The sequence below is a fragment of the Somniosus microcephalus genome, chromosome 5 (assembly GCF_052327205.1).
Source record: "Somniosus microcephalus isolate GS21.2 chromosome 5, FLI_Smic_1.0, whole genome shotgun sequence".
In the NCBI taxonomy this organism is placed as follows: Eukaryota; Metazoa; Chordata; class Chondrichthyes; order Squaliformes; family Somniosidae; genus Somniosus; species Somniosus microcephalus.
Genome location: NC_140991.1, coordinates 125331084 through 125345891, shown reverse-complemented (window position 1 = coordinate 125345891; position 14808 = coordinate 125331084). Strand labels below are relative to the sequence as shown.

General features: G+C 42.9%; 1 protein-coding gene across 2 annotated transcripts in view; it reads right to left on the bottom strand.

Annotated features, from left to right (window-relative positions):
- galnt1 (UDP-N-acetyl-alpha-D-galactosamine:polypeptide N-acetylgalactosaminyltransferase 1) overlaps nucleotides 1-11878 on the bottom strand; it is a 244408-nt gene extending 232530 nt beyond the window's left edge. For both annotated transcript variants that reach the window (XM_085988177.1, XM_085988178.1), the window contains exon 1: nucleotides 11386-11878. The gene's annotated coding sequence lies outside the window, so the exon portion shown is untranslated. The remainder of the gene's footprint in view (nucleotides 1-11385) is intronic.
- Between the last annotated feature and the right edge of the window lie 2930 nt (nucleotides 11879-14808).

Genomic DNA, 14808 nt, shown 5'->3' with positions numbered 1-14808 from the left:
CCAGCGACGATGAAGGAACGGCAATATACTTCCAGGTCAGGATGGTGTGTGACTTGGGAGGGGAACTTGGAGGTGCTGGTTGTTGTATCCGTGTGTTAATGGAGACACGGCATGCAGGAGTTGTTTTAACAGGTGTTTACTGAACAAAGTCTGGAGGTGAACTAAAAGATACAAGACACTATACAGGCTTATATAGCCCGAGTGGCCACTACCGGCATTACAGTACACAGGGGCTCTTAAAGGCACATACACCACAATTCCTCCCCTTTTAGACAACCAGTACATAACATTTTAAGTAATCATTAATTAACATGTTTACAAGAACAATAATCTACACATTTGCTGCAGTTAATCAATTATAAGTCAGTCTCTCTGGAGACTTCCTGACTCGGTCCGGATAACGCCTCGGTGGTGTCGTAGTTTCTTTTGGCAAGGTCGATTCGGCTTGAATGCCAATGTCGGGTTCATCTGGTTCCAGTATCACCGGATCGGAGGTAGATACTATGGGTATCTCCGCTTCATCATTAGGCGTATAGAGTTGTGGTGTAGGTTGTCCCTTTTCGGATGACTATGATCTGGTCAGCATGGCGCCTTATTATGCTTTCTCCAATGTCCACGGTATACATCAGCGGTCCTAGTCGCGTGCAAATAGTTCCAGGCTGCCATTTCTCGGTACGGTAGTCCCGGGCCAAAGACCTATCTGGAAGGTTCTAGTTCGCCTTTCATTCATGCCTTGAAATTGCCGGTTCTCTACGTCCCTTCTGATGTTTGGCTTGATCAAATCCAGCCGGCATCTTAGTCTTCTATTGAAAAACATCATGGCGGGAGTTTGGTTTGTAACCACATGTTGCATTCCTGTATGCAAACAAGAAGTTATCTACCTTATGCTGTAGATTTATGTCTTCATTACCCATGGCCTTTATGGCCTTCTTGAAGGTCTGGACAAACCTTTCAGCCAATCCATTGGTGGCGGGATGGTATGGGGCGGACGTGTAGTGCTTAACCCCATTGTTTTTTTGTTTTTTTAAGAACTTCCTGAATTCTTCGGACACAAATTGCGGTCCATTATCAGAACAGATCTGTTCAGGCAGCCCATTCCTGGCAAATATGGTCCTTAATACCGTGATGGTTTTTTCCGTGGTGGTGGAGGACATCTTTATTACCTCCGGCCACTTGGAGTGTGCATCAACCGCGATTAAGAACATTGAGTCCATAAATGGACCAGCAAAGTCGATGTGTACCCTTTGCCATGGAGATGAGGGCCACTCCCATGGATGTAGAGGGGCTTGTGGTGGGGCATTTTGGACCTTCTGGCATCCTAGGCAGCTCTTGGTCATTTCTTCGATGTCTCCATCGATACCTGGCCACCACACAAAAGCTCTGGCTAGGTTCTTCATTTTCACTCCACCCAGATGCCCCTCATGAAGCTCCTTTAGCACTTTATCCTGGAGTTTGGGTGGAATCACCACTCTGGATCCACACATCAAGGTTCCTCGGCACACCGACAGCTGTTCTCTTCTTTGCGAGAATGCTGGCAACAGTGGTTCGCCATGTGCTGGCCATCCCTTCACCGTTAAATCGTAGACTCGTGAGAGTCGGGTCATTTCTCGTTTCCTTTTAAATGGTAGAATTTGTTACTGGTAGACATTCCATTATGGTTGAGTGGAACATCTCCACTGGGTCCACTGTAGGTGCCTCTTCTACCGTTGGCAATGGTAGACGCGATAAACCGTCAGCATTTCCATGCTGTTTTGATCCTTTGTATTCTATGTCATATTGGTGTGCCCCTAGGAAAAGGGACCACCTCTGTAGCCTTTGCGCTGTCATAATGGGAACGCCCTTTTTAGGGTTGAATATGGAGACGAGGGGTTGATGGTCAGTCAACAAGGTAAATTTTTGTCCGTGCAGGTAATGGTTGAATTTCTTCACTCCCCATACCAGGCTGAGTGCTTCCCTGTCGATCTGGGCATAGTTGCGCTCAGCTGAGTTCAATGAGCGTGACGCAAAAGCTATCGGCCGCTCCGAGCCATCAGGGAATCTATGCGATAATACCGCTCCTACGCCGTAAGGGGATGCATCGCACGCCAGTCTGATTACAACCCATCACTGCCAATGAGCCAAAACTTCCTTGGACGTGATCAAGCCTTTGCATTTATGGAATGCACGTTTACAGTCTTCGCTCCATTTCCAAATTACTCCCGTTTGTAGCAGTTCGTTAAGAGGGTGCAGAACAGTTGACAAGTTCAGTAAAAATTTATGATAGTAATTTATCAATCCCAGGAACGACCTTAATTGTGAGACATTTTCAGGCGCTGGGGCTTTTATGACTGCTTCAATTTTTTTCAGGTGACTTATGCAACCCTTCTTCGTTAATTATGTGGCCACAATATATTTGTTTCTGGAAAAATTCGCACTTGGGGCGATTTGCTCGTAGGCCCCGTTCTCTCAGCCTAGTGAGCACCTGCTCCAAATTGGCAAGGTGCTCGTTGTCGTTTTCTCCTGTTACAAGGATGTCGTCTAGGTAGCATTGAGTCCCCGGAATCCCTTGCAGGACTTGCTCCATAGCTCTTTGCCAGATAGCTGGAGCTGATGCTACTCCGAAAACCAGTCGATTGTACTGGTACAGGCCTTTGTGTGTGTTTATCGTGAGATACTTTTTAGAGGCCTCCTCAACCTCCATCTGCAGATATGCCTGTGCCAAGTCAATTTTGGTGAAACGTTTCCCTCCAGATAGTGAGGCGAAAATATCTTCTATCCTCGGAAGAGGATACTGTACCGTGTGAAGGATCGGGTTTACAGTCACCTTGAAGTCTCCACAGATGCGAATTTTTCTCTGTTCTTCAGATTTATCATTATTCAACGTTTTCTTCATGACCGGGACGATGGGTGTTGCCCACTCGCTCCAATCTATCGTGGATAACACGCCTGCCTTTTCCAAACTCTCCAGCTCTGCCTCGACTGCTGGACGAATTGCGTATGGCACCGGCCTTGCCTTAAAAAACTTGGGAATTGCCGCATCTTCCACTTTTATTGAGGCGATGACACCTTTCAAGGTTCCTAGTTCCTGTTGAAACACTTCTTTGGCGTTGGCCAAGATGTCTTTTAATCGTTCAGGTATGACGTCATCATCATTTTTTTTCTTACTGGTCACCGTCAGTGTCTGAATGGAGTGCCAGTCTAAACGTATCTTCCTGATCCATTCACGTCCCAACAGCGGTGGACCACCATCTTGCAGAATGTATAAATACAACTTCTGTATTTCCTTGCCGTTGTATACAACAGGCACCCTTATTTTCCCTTTGGGGTATACTTTCTGCCCCGTATATGTTTTCAAGATAATGGATGCGTCTTTCAACGGTATATGCGGAAATAGCCGCTCGTAATCCCGTCGACTTATGACGGTCAGAGCTGATCCTGTATCTAGCTCCATTTTAACTGGGGACCCCGCTATCGTGAGGGTAACCCAAATGGTCTGGTAATCTTCTTTGGCAATTACATTATGTAATTTGAGACAGCTTAGTCTCTTGTTTCCGGAGTCGCTATCGCTCTTCTGGTCTTCGGAGCTACTGTCCGTCATCATTTGTACCTTTCTGTGCTTTTCCTTATTGATTTTTTTTTTCGTCAGTGGATTTTTTGTTTCCAGATCGGCATACACGTGCAATGTGTCCCATCTTTCCGCATTGCCTGCATGCTTTGTCCTTGTACCAGCAGTCCCTCTGGTCACGGGTGGATCTGCCGCAGCAATAACATCTCGAAACCCTGTGTCATTTCATGGGTGCCGAAGTCCTGTGGCTTTTGCTGTATCTCTGCAGCTCCTTTTGCTGCTGCTTCGTATGATAGCCACACTGAAAGCCTTGTCCAGTGTTAAATCTTTCTCGGAAAGTAGTCTTTTCTGTGTTCCTTCACTTAGGAGACCGCATACGAATTTGTCTCGAAGAGAATCTGCCAGTCCTGCCCCAAATTGGCAGTGCTTTGACAGCTTCCATAATTCGGTGAGGTAATCAGCATTACTTTCATTCTTGTGCTGATTCCTTCTGAAGAATTTGAATCGTTCCGTTATCAGCAGCGGTGTTGGGTTTAAATGCTCCTGTAGGGTATCAACAATCTCCTTAAAATTCTTGTCCATCGGTTTGGCTGGAGTGATTAAGTTTCGTAACAGCCCGTATGTCCTTGCGCCCATTAGATTTAGAAGTATCGATGCCTTTTTATCATCCTCTATTTCATTCGCTGTGCAATATACCTCCACTCTTTCCACATATGTGGTCCAATCCTCTACATCACTATCGAAAGCAGTAATATTGCCAGTTTTAGGCATCCTGAAAAAAAAATGGCACCTCCCACGCTTTCCTTTCTTCCCTGCCGAGAAAAAATGGCGCCTCCCGCGCTTTCCCGCCGCTGCTGACAACGCCGTTCTCCGTGGTTTTTATTTATACAGATATTTTTAATAGTTGGAGACTCGTTCCCGCCAGACTCTCTGGGACTTTTCCCTCCCTCTGCTTGGTCCGAACGCCGACCTGCTTTGCAGCGCTGGCCGTCTCCCGAGTGCTCCACCCTCCGTCTCTGTTTGCCTCCGCCTTCGCTGCTCGGCCCCGCTGCAGAGCCAGCCGATCGAGCCCCAGCCCGCTGCACAGGAAGGATTATTGCAGTACCTGCCACCAGCCCGGTTAGCTGGTGAAACCACAGTTTTTTCTTTTTTTTTCTTCGACCCTCGTCTGAGGAATTGATCTCCTTGAGGTGCTGCCGAATTGCAGGTAAAATCCGTTTCCAATTCGTCGCCATTGTTGTATCCGTGTGTTAATGGAGACACGGCATGCAGGAGTTGGTTTAACAGGTGTTTACTGAACAAAGTCTGGAGGTGAACTAAAAGATACAAGACACTATACAGGCTTATATAGCCCGAGTGGCCACTACCGGCATTACAGTACACAGGGGCTCTTAAAGGCACATACACCACAGTGGTGTTCCCATGAGCCTGCTGCCCTTGTCCTTCTAGGTAGAAGAGGTTGCAGGTTTGGGAGGTGCTGCTGAAGAAGCCTTGTAGAGTTGCTGCAGTGCATCTTGCCACCGTACGCCGGTGGTGGAGGGAGTGAATATTTATGGTGGTGGATGGAGTGTCAATCAAGCGGGCTGTTTGGTCCTGGATGTCAAGCTTCTTGAGTGTTGTTGGAGCTGCAGTCATCCAGGCAAGTGGAGAGTATTCCATCACATTCCTTACTTGTGCCTTGTAGATGGTGGAAAGGCTTTGGAGTCAGGAGGTGAGACACTCACCGCAGAATACCTAGCCTCTAATCTGCTCTTATTGCCACAGTATTTATGTGGCTGGTCCACTTAAGTTTCTGGTAACCCCCAGGATGATGATGGTGGGGGGATTCAGTGATGGTAATGCCGTTGAATGTCAAGGGGAAGTGGTTAGACTCTCGCTTGTTGGAAATAGTCATTGCCTGCGACTTGCGTGGTGCAAATGTTACCTGCCACTTATCAGCCCAAGCCTGAACGTAGTCCAGGTTTTGCTGCATACGGGAGTGGACTGCTTCATTATCTGGAGTTGTGAATGGCACTGAACACTCTGCAGTCATCAGCGAACATCCCCATTTCTGACCTTATGTTGGAGGGAAGGTCATTGATGAAGCAGCTGAAGATAGTTGGGCCTAGGACACTGCCCTGAGGAACTCCTGCAGTGATGTCCTGGGGCTGTGATGATTGACCTCTAACCACCACAACCATCTTCCTTTGAGCTAGGTATGACTCCAGCCAGTGGAGCAGTTTCCCCCCCGATTCCCATTGACTTCAGTTTTACTAGGGCTCCTTGATGCCACACTCGGTCAAATGCTGCCTTGATGTCATGGGCAGTCACTCTCACCTCGGAAATTCAGCTCTTTTGTCCATGTTTGGACCAAGGCTGTAATGAGGTCGGGAGCCGAGTGGTCTTGGCGGAACGCAAACTGGGCATCAGTGAGCAGGTTATTGGCTAGTAAGTGCCGCTTGATAGCACTGTCGACGACACCTTCCATCACTTTGCTGATGATTGAGAGTAGACTGATGGGCGGTAATTGGTCAGATTGGATTTGTCCTGCTTTTTGTGGACAGGACATACCTGGGCAGTTTTCCACATTGTTGGATAGATGCCAGTGTTGTAGCTGTACTGGAACAGCTTGGCTACAGGCGCAGCTAGTTCTGAAGTACAAGTCTTTAGCACGACAGGCATTGACAGACCATCCGCTCCACCTCCAAAAACCTAATTGCTGGCGCAGACTTGAGCTATTTGCCCACCAACTACGTATGGAAATTTTACAGCTGGTGGAAACAGCATAAGGGGATATCCGAAATCGAAAAAAAAATGCTTTTTTTTTTTATAAGCTTAATTAACTTATAAGCTTTAAGAAGAAGCAATCCTAGTGCATGTTAAAGCTGCAGGTTTTTAAAAAATATTTCAGAACTTTCTGCACAGTATTTGTTTAGAAGTGGGAATTATGAGTAATGAATTGGAATCCCACGATAAAAGCTAAATCTGATAGTATTTTAAAGGCTGTAGTAATGAAGTATTGTAGTAATTTAAATGAAAGACAGATAATCTGTTTTCTGATTGGAGGACCAGGCCCGTGGTCCCAGGTACGCTTCCGCACAGGCTGTGTCCCTGGGATCCGTGGGACATTACGCTGCCCTCCTACTCATAGCATCAGAGCGCAAGTTTTCACAGAAGGGCTGCCATCAGGTTGGTGCGTATTCTTTTTGCAGGTCGGCAGCGTACTCCGGAGGTACGCTGCCGACCGCAATTTTTGGCCCATTGTCTGATGAAGCAGCCGATAAGGAACTGGGTGAGCAGTATGCAACAATGAAATAAAGTTGTCACTCAGGATTTTAACCTCTGCATATATCATAACCAAGAAGGAATCTATTTAGTATCCAGATTTTAGAGGTTTTCCATGAATAATTTAGGTTGGGGTTTATATCAGTTGTAATGCCCAATATTGCTATTAAATCTACACCAGTGCTTTGTTGATAAGCACACAGTGCTAAGTGCAAAAATGGCTACATTGTTATCTAGTCACATTAAACAAGATACAGATTTCCTGAAGGAAACAATTTCATGTTACAAAAAGGGGACAGGCAATATTTCTTGAAAGCTAGCCTCAGGCTTCAAGGCCATCATTATTTAAACAGATACTGGTGATACAAATGCTGCAATGTGAGTGTGCAAAATGGATGGCCAAATTTGTTCCATGGTTGTCATAGAAACATCAAGCAGCATAGACTCACTTTGCAGCATTTCAATCATCAGTATTTAAGTGCTACACAGAAAGTTTCCTGATTTCATACGATCAGAATTCCAAAAACAATATAACTAAAAACATAATTCTGCATTTCCTAACAGGTATTTACAACATTGCACAGCAGCTCTAAAATAAAGCCTCCTTAACATTGTATATCACTACACAATAAACTTCTACATTATAAACTGTTATCACTCTGGTCAAATAAAGAAAGTTGCTCACCAGTGCAAGGCAGAAATCTCTAATCATTGCAACTTACAAGTGGACAACTATGGAGTCTGTTGGTGTCAAAAGGTACAAATCGTAGAGACGAGTACAAGTAGTGATTTTGAACTACAGCCAAATGAAGCAGCTTTGATAAAAGGTGGCTGTGTGTGACAGAGACAGAAACAGATTCAAACAGTGCTGTCCTTGGAGTGTGGCCATTTCAACTACTTATGAGCTGCACAACTGCTGAGATGAAGATGAAAACAGGTCTAAAGGACATCTCAGGACAACATTCTCAAAAAGGGAAAGAATGGTAACGAAGGTTAAAAGGTATCAAACTTCTTCATTTATAAAAATCTTTGTATGTTACTTGAAATTCACTTTATTTGCCCCATTTATTATTCTCATTTACTTTTAAACTCCCATTCTGTACCCATTTGCTGGCCAAGAAAGCAGATGATCGATTTCCAACCCTCTACAATACCACTATATGACCTGCCACAAAAACAGATACAAGAATAACCTAATTGTCCCTCCCTAACTTCCTGCTGGGAAAGATCATCAGTATACTATGCAAGAGTAAAAGGGAGAGCAGAAGCACGAGTATTTCATTACACAGATTATAGCATCAATTGTTGGGAAATGAGACAGACACATCATAGACCTTTAGCACATTAAAACCAGCAGACAGGTGATTAAACACAGAAAACGTGTTTCAAAGTGACACTGTATCTAGAACTAAAAGCCTCCAACCACACTTTTAAACTGTAACATTGTTTCTGCTGACCTATTATAGGTAGGATTGATCTCACAATTTTGATACAAGTTTCAGAACTTTGCTGGTTACTTTGTAACCACTGTGAACACCCACCAATATACCACGACTGAAGTATGCGATTCTTCACTGCGGAGGTGGAATTGTAATAGTCTATGTAGCATTCTTTTACAGTACTACCATTTCTATAGCATGTTAGGGATATTAATTAATAGAAAGTCAGTACAGCTCATTCAATACAATATAATGGAAGTTGCTAGGCCTAAGTATTCCAATTTAGCTAAAATTTACTTTTAGAATATATATTAGTTTCAATGACTCATTCAACTTCTATACTAGGGCTCGCCCATTGCAGCCTGGTCATAATTACTCAATGTAACACCCATGAATGAAGATGACAGCATTACCAGAGTAAACAGTTGTCATCATTAAAAAAAAAGTGAACACTTCAGTCATTAATGTCACAATTTAATCAGATTCTGAACTAAAATGCTGACCAAGTAAAAAACAAATAGCAATTATATTTTAGTCCTCAAAACCCCATGCAATAATAACTGAAAATGAAGCAGCAAAATCCCAAACATATTTAAAGGGCAAGGCAACTTTAAGGAAAGTACTGTTTTGTAATATTTCCATTTACACAGTTCTCTGTGGAGTCCTTTACATCCTGTGTTTCAGCAGTCAAACATGAAGCAAACACGAGGGCAAGATAAGGCATGGGAATACCCTTCAAGATCTGCTTCCTAACATTAGTGCCAGTATGTTTAGACAGATCAAAAGCTGTCTTTTTAACCTCTGTCTATATTAACTATCCAACTTTGGCTGAAATGAAGGACAAATGGCTCCAAAAAAAAGGAACTCTATAACTGAGAAGCTTTAAAAACAATCTTAAATACATTTTGTGCAAATATTTGCTATTCATGCTATTGTACTTACACCTACAGTTTACTTCTTTTTAAAGAAGCTGCAGAATGTAAGTTGAATCTGAGTAACTGCACATGATGTTTTATAATACATGTCAGTGTCACACTTACAAATAATTGATCATGCCAGCCACCATGCTCAGAGTCAAACTTAGATGCACCACTGAGTTTGTTGCTTCTATCCTTGTAAACCACACCAGGAAAACAGGGGGGAGGGGCAGGGAAGGAGAGAAGAAAATGAGAAAAGTGGAAAAGCAGAAAAGGGTAACCACAGTTCCCTCTAAGTTCAGCTCCAGATAGTGGAAATACTTGCTAAAATGGTTGCATATGCTGTAATGAATCTTAGTGCTAACAATTCTAAGTTGGCCAATTAGCGCAACTAGCAAATGTATTAAAATAGGACATACTGAATAAATATAATAAATAACACTTGTAATTAGTACAGTATGGAGACCAAATTTATTTAGCATACAGATTATAAATGTCCGTTTCCCACATTTGAATTTTAAAATGCATTCTAATGCATTGTGTATAATACCAGCTTTCTGGTTAAGCCAGTAAACAGAAAATGTTTAAATAAAAAAATGAAATTTATGTTTATTAATTAAAACAAACCTAAAATGTTGTATATTATACTCAATTATTGATATATTCGTACTACAAACTTTTAATTCTAGTATAAAGGATCAGCAGAATTAAAGCTGATTCAGGAAAACACAAATAAAAGTACTCAACCTAGAAGCAGAATTCAAGCTGCCAACTCTGTGGTGGAGGCGGAGACACTCAATGTTTTCAAGGGGTGACTGGATAGGTACTTGAGGGAAATAAACTTGCAAGGCTATGGGGATAGAGCGGGGGAATGGGACTGACTCGACTGCTCTAGAGAGAGCTGGCACAGACTCGATGGGCCGAATGGCCTCCTTCTGTGCCATTATGACTATGACTGTACTCCATGGTGGTCCTCAATATAATTCTTGCTCCCCTGCACTGTACAGTGAGGTTTCCACCCAATTTTAGTCAGATTTTTTACATTAATATAAAAATTAAAAACTGATGACTGAATTTATGGAAATTAAATATAAAAAACCCCAAAGAAAAAAATTGGAAGCCCTAAAATATGTTAAAGGGGCACCGCTAGCAGATATAACTTCCTTAGTAAACAGATGAGTACATGGGTACCATCAGCAACCTCAAAATTATATCATGTCTACTCTAATTTCATAACTAAACAAAAGTTAAAAAGAACACACTGCAAAAGTTCACACAAGTATAACATCTACTGCCATGCAAATATACCCAATTACCCCTAGTGGCCATTTTCCAAGTAAGCTATTTTGTGCTGCAGGAATTTAGCCTGTCCGAAATACTCAGACAGTGGTAACACGCCCCTTATGTAACAAGATATTTTTAAAACTTTACTCTAAACATTGCAATCGAGTTGTATTATACTAACATTAAATTTGGGCAAAGCATTATGATTTCCCAATTAAACCTATTTTTCACCAAAAAGAAATTGGGATGAAAGAAATTGTTAAAGTAAAATACCCATGATAATTAAACTCCTCCTCGCCCCGGAAAATAACGTGTTATACAGTAAGCAGCATCCACCATTAATATTGTCAATTATTTTTAGCGTATTGCATAAACGTGTAAACGAAAAAATGGTCTTTGAAATAAAGCTACAGCACGATGAGGCGACACAGGATAACGATTGCAGCTTCGCGCTAATTCATCTACTATATTTGAGCAAAGGGGGTGTAAAAGTTTCAGTTGCAGTTCAATGAAGTCTGAAAAGATAAGTTAAAACCAGGAAACACTGATCAAAATAAAATCTCCTCCACATCCTAAAAGTGTACAGCTCATACCGAAACCCATTGCTCAATGTGTAGTCTGCGCGTAAAGTAGGATCAGGAGAAAGAGAGGGTGTATTAATGTCTGGTTGTGTATTACATATAAATACACAGCAAGTCAATTCATTCACGTTACCTAATTGGCTTTAAAGACCATATTCTGAATCACTTTTGCGCGTACCATCGTAAAACCTACTGTATTGCATACACTCAATTTCAAAATTAGAACACAATTTACTGGTTAGTGTAGTACAAGCTTGGCCGATTTTTTGAGGGATTAAAAAGACGGCCACTTCCTTTCGACAACTCTCAGTCCCAGGTAATGAATGTGCTATAGCCGGGCCCGGTGTGACACTTACCGCTCTCACTGGGTGTGGGTTGGACGGACTGACTCTCTCTCTCTCCTTCCTGTTTAATGACACATCTTCACAGAGACCTCACTCCGCAAAACAGAGTTCACAGCGAGCAGGACTTAATCCCCTTGTTGGAGGCGGGCAGCAGCCAGCGAGCTTGCCTTCCTTTCTCAGAGGCCGCCGCTGGATCTGGCTGTTTGGAATGTCCGTGTCAGAAGCAGGTATCTGTCGGGATCACTCCGCTCGGAGATTATTCTCGGAGGAGAATGAGCTCTACACAACGGAGAAATGGTGCGAGTACAGGCACACACCATCCCGCCGTCGGGCTGATCACCGCGGTGACATGAGCTGAGCCGGGCCGTCGAGTGCCGGATGGCGTCCGAGCGGCGCTGGTGCGGCTAGTTGGATGACGCCGCGCGCCTCTTTGTGACGCGCCGCTCCGCTCTGTGCCGAACCGTTTACCGTTAGCTCTCGCGCCTGCCCTCGCTCGCGCTGCGCCGCTCCGCCCGATTGGGGAAACACAAGTAGCGCCACCCGGAAATGAAACCGGAGCGGCACCATCCACGTCACTACAGAGCGCTAGTGAAATCCGATGTTTTTATTGCTTAGTGCTTTATTTTCTGGTGGCTCATGGATTCGTTATGTATTTGCAGCATTTTCTATTTTTTTTGAGCTGTCCAGTTTTGATTTCTTTTTTATCTCTGTGGTAGGGGCCACTAACAATTCATTAAAAACTCAGTCAAGTGTCAGCTGTGGCACAGTTGGTAGCACCCTCGCCTCTGAGTCAGAAGGTTGTGGGTTCGAAGTCCCACCCTGGAGCACAAAAGTCTAGGCTGACGCTCCAGTTATTGTAAAGCCCTTTCGGAGGTGCAGTCTTTTGGATGAGATGTTAAACCGAGGCCCCATCTGCTCTCTCAGGTGGATGTAAAAGATCCCATGGCACTATTTCGAAGAAGAGCAGCGGAATTATCCCCAATGTCCTGGCCAATATTTATCCCTCAATCAACATTTAAAAAAATTATCTGGTCATTATCACATTGCTGTTTGTGGGAGCTTGCTTGTGTGCAAATTGGCTGCTGTGTTTTCTACATTACAATGGTGACTATACTTCAAAAAGTACTTCATTGGCTGTAAAGTGCTTTGGGAGGTTTGGTGGTCATGAAAGGCACTATATAAATGCAAGTCATTCTTTCATACATATGTTACACACATTCATACCAGATACATGAAACTGCAAACAGATAGCCATGTACAGTACTGTCACAATTCAAATAAAAAGTGCAACATCGTTAACACAGAAAGACCTAAAACGCTTCACAAAGTGCTGGAAATCTGAAATAAAAACAGAAAATGCTGGAAATATACAGCAGGTCTGTCATTATCTGTATCTGTAAATATGACCCTTGATACGACCTGAAAAATAAGCACAGATGTTAGTGTAGAAAAAAAGGAAAGAAGCAACATTTTGAGACAAGAGGTTAATGTATTGACTGCCCTGTAAACTGCTTAATATAGGAACATAGAAACAGGAGTAGGCCTTTTAGCCCCTTGAGCCTGTTCTGCCATTCAATGAAATCATGACTGATCTGTGACCTAACTCCATATACCTGCCTTTGTCTCATATCCCTTAATACCTTTGGTTAACAAAAATCTATCAATCTCAGATTTAAAATTAACCATTGACCCAGCATCAACTATTGCTTGCAGAAGATAATTCCAAACTTCTACCACCCTTTGCGTGTAGAAGTGTTTCCTAACTTCACTCCTGAAAGGTCTTACTCTAATTTTTAGACTCTGCCCCTTAGTCCTAGACTCACCAACCAGTGGAAATAGTTTCTCTCTATCTACTTTATCAGTTTCCCTTAATATCGTGAAACCTTCAATCAAATTATCCCATAATCTTCTAAATTCCAGGGAATACAAACCTAGTTTGTGTAATCTCTCCTCATAATTTAACCCTTGGAGTCCAGGTATCATTCTAGTAAATCTACACTGCGCTCTATCTAAGACCAATATATCCTTCCTACAGTGTGGTGCCCAGAACTAAACACATGGTACCTCAGGTGTGGTCTAACCAGGGCTATGTATAGCTGTAGCATGTCTTCTAACCCCTTGTATTCTAGTCCAGGATTCCATTAGCCTTTTTGATTAATTTTTTGTACCTGTCCATGACATTTTAATTATCTATGTACATGGACAGGTACAAGGGGGTGCATGAACAGAGCGATCTGGGGGTATATGTGCACAAATCATTGAAAGTGGCAGGGCAGGTTGAGAAAGCGGTTAAAAAAGCATATGGGATCCTGGGCTTCATAGATAGAGGCATAGAGTACAAAAACAAGGAAGTTATAATGAACCTTTATAAAACACTGGTTTGGCCTCAACTGGAGTATTGTGTCCAATTCTGGGCACCGCACTTTAGGAAGGATATGAAGGCCTTAGTGAGGGTGCAGAAAAGATTTACAAGAATGGTTCCAGGGATGAGGGACTTCAGTTACGTGGATAGACTGGAGAAGCTGAGGTTGTTCTTCTTAGGACAGAGAAGGTTGAGAGGAGATTTGATAAGAGGTGTTCAAAATCATGAGGGGTCTAGACAGAGTAGATAGAGAGAAGCTGTTCCCATTAGCAGAAGGGTTGAGAACCAGAGGACACAGAATTAAGGTGGTTGGCATAAGAACCAAAGACGACATGAGGGGAAACTTTTTACGCAGCGAGTGGTTAGGATCTGGAATGCACTGCCTGAAAGGGTGGTGGAGGCAGACTCAATCATGGCTTTCAAAAGGGAATTGGATAAGTACCTGAAGGAAAAAAACTGCAGGGCTACAGGGATAGGGCGGGAGAGTGGGACTAGCTGAAGTGCTCTTGCAGAAAGCTGGCACAGGCTCGATGGGCTGAATGGCCTGCTTCTGTGCTGTAACCATTCTATGATTCTATGACCCCTAAGTCCCTTTGGACCTCCACTGCTGCTAGCTTTTCACCATTTAGAAAGTACTCAGATCTAACCATTTTAGGTCCAAAGTGGATGACCTCACATTTTGACTATATTAAAATCCATTTGCCAGAGTTTTGCCCATTCACTTAATTTATTAAATATCTTTTTGTAATGTTATGCTTCCATATACACTGCGTAAATGATGTTAGATAATATAAATGTTAATGTGAGGCCCTTAAAATCATGCAGAAATAGCTAAAATGGTGAAGAGGCAATTGTAGAGTTCTAAGATTGAAATAATCCAATGGCACATATGTTTCTACCAACTCACCTGGATACCATTTGTGTTATTTTATTATTAAGTAAATATAAAAGCATTTAAGCTCTGCTGTACATTACTTGTAGCTGACGTCACCTGCTAAATTACACAATTCGACTTTATTCCGTTAAAAGTAAAAATAACTCCCTCCAGACCATTTAAAACCACGCAGTGCGCA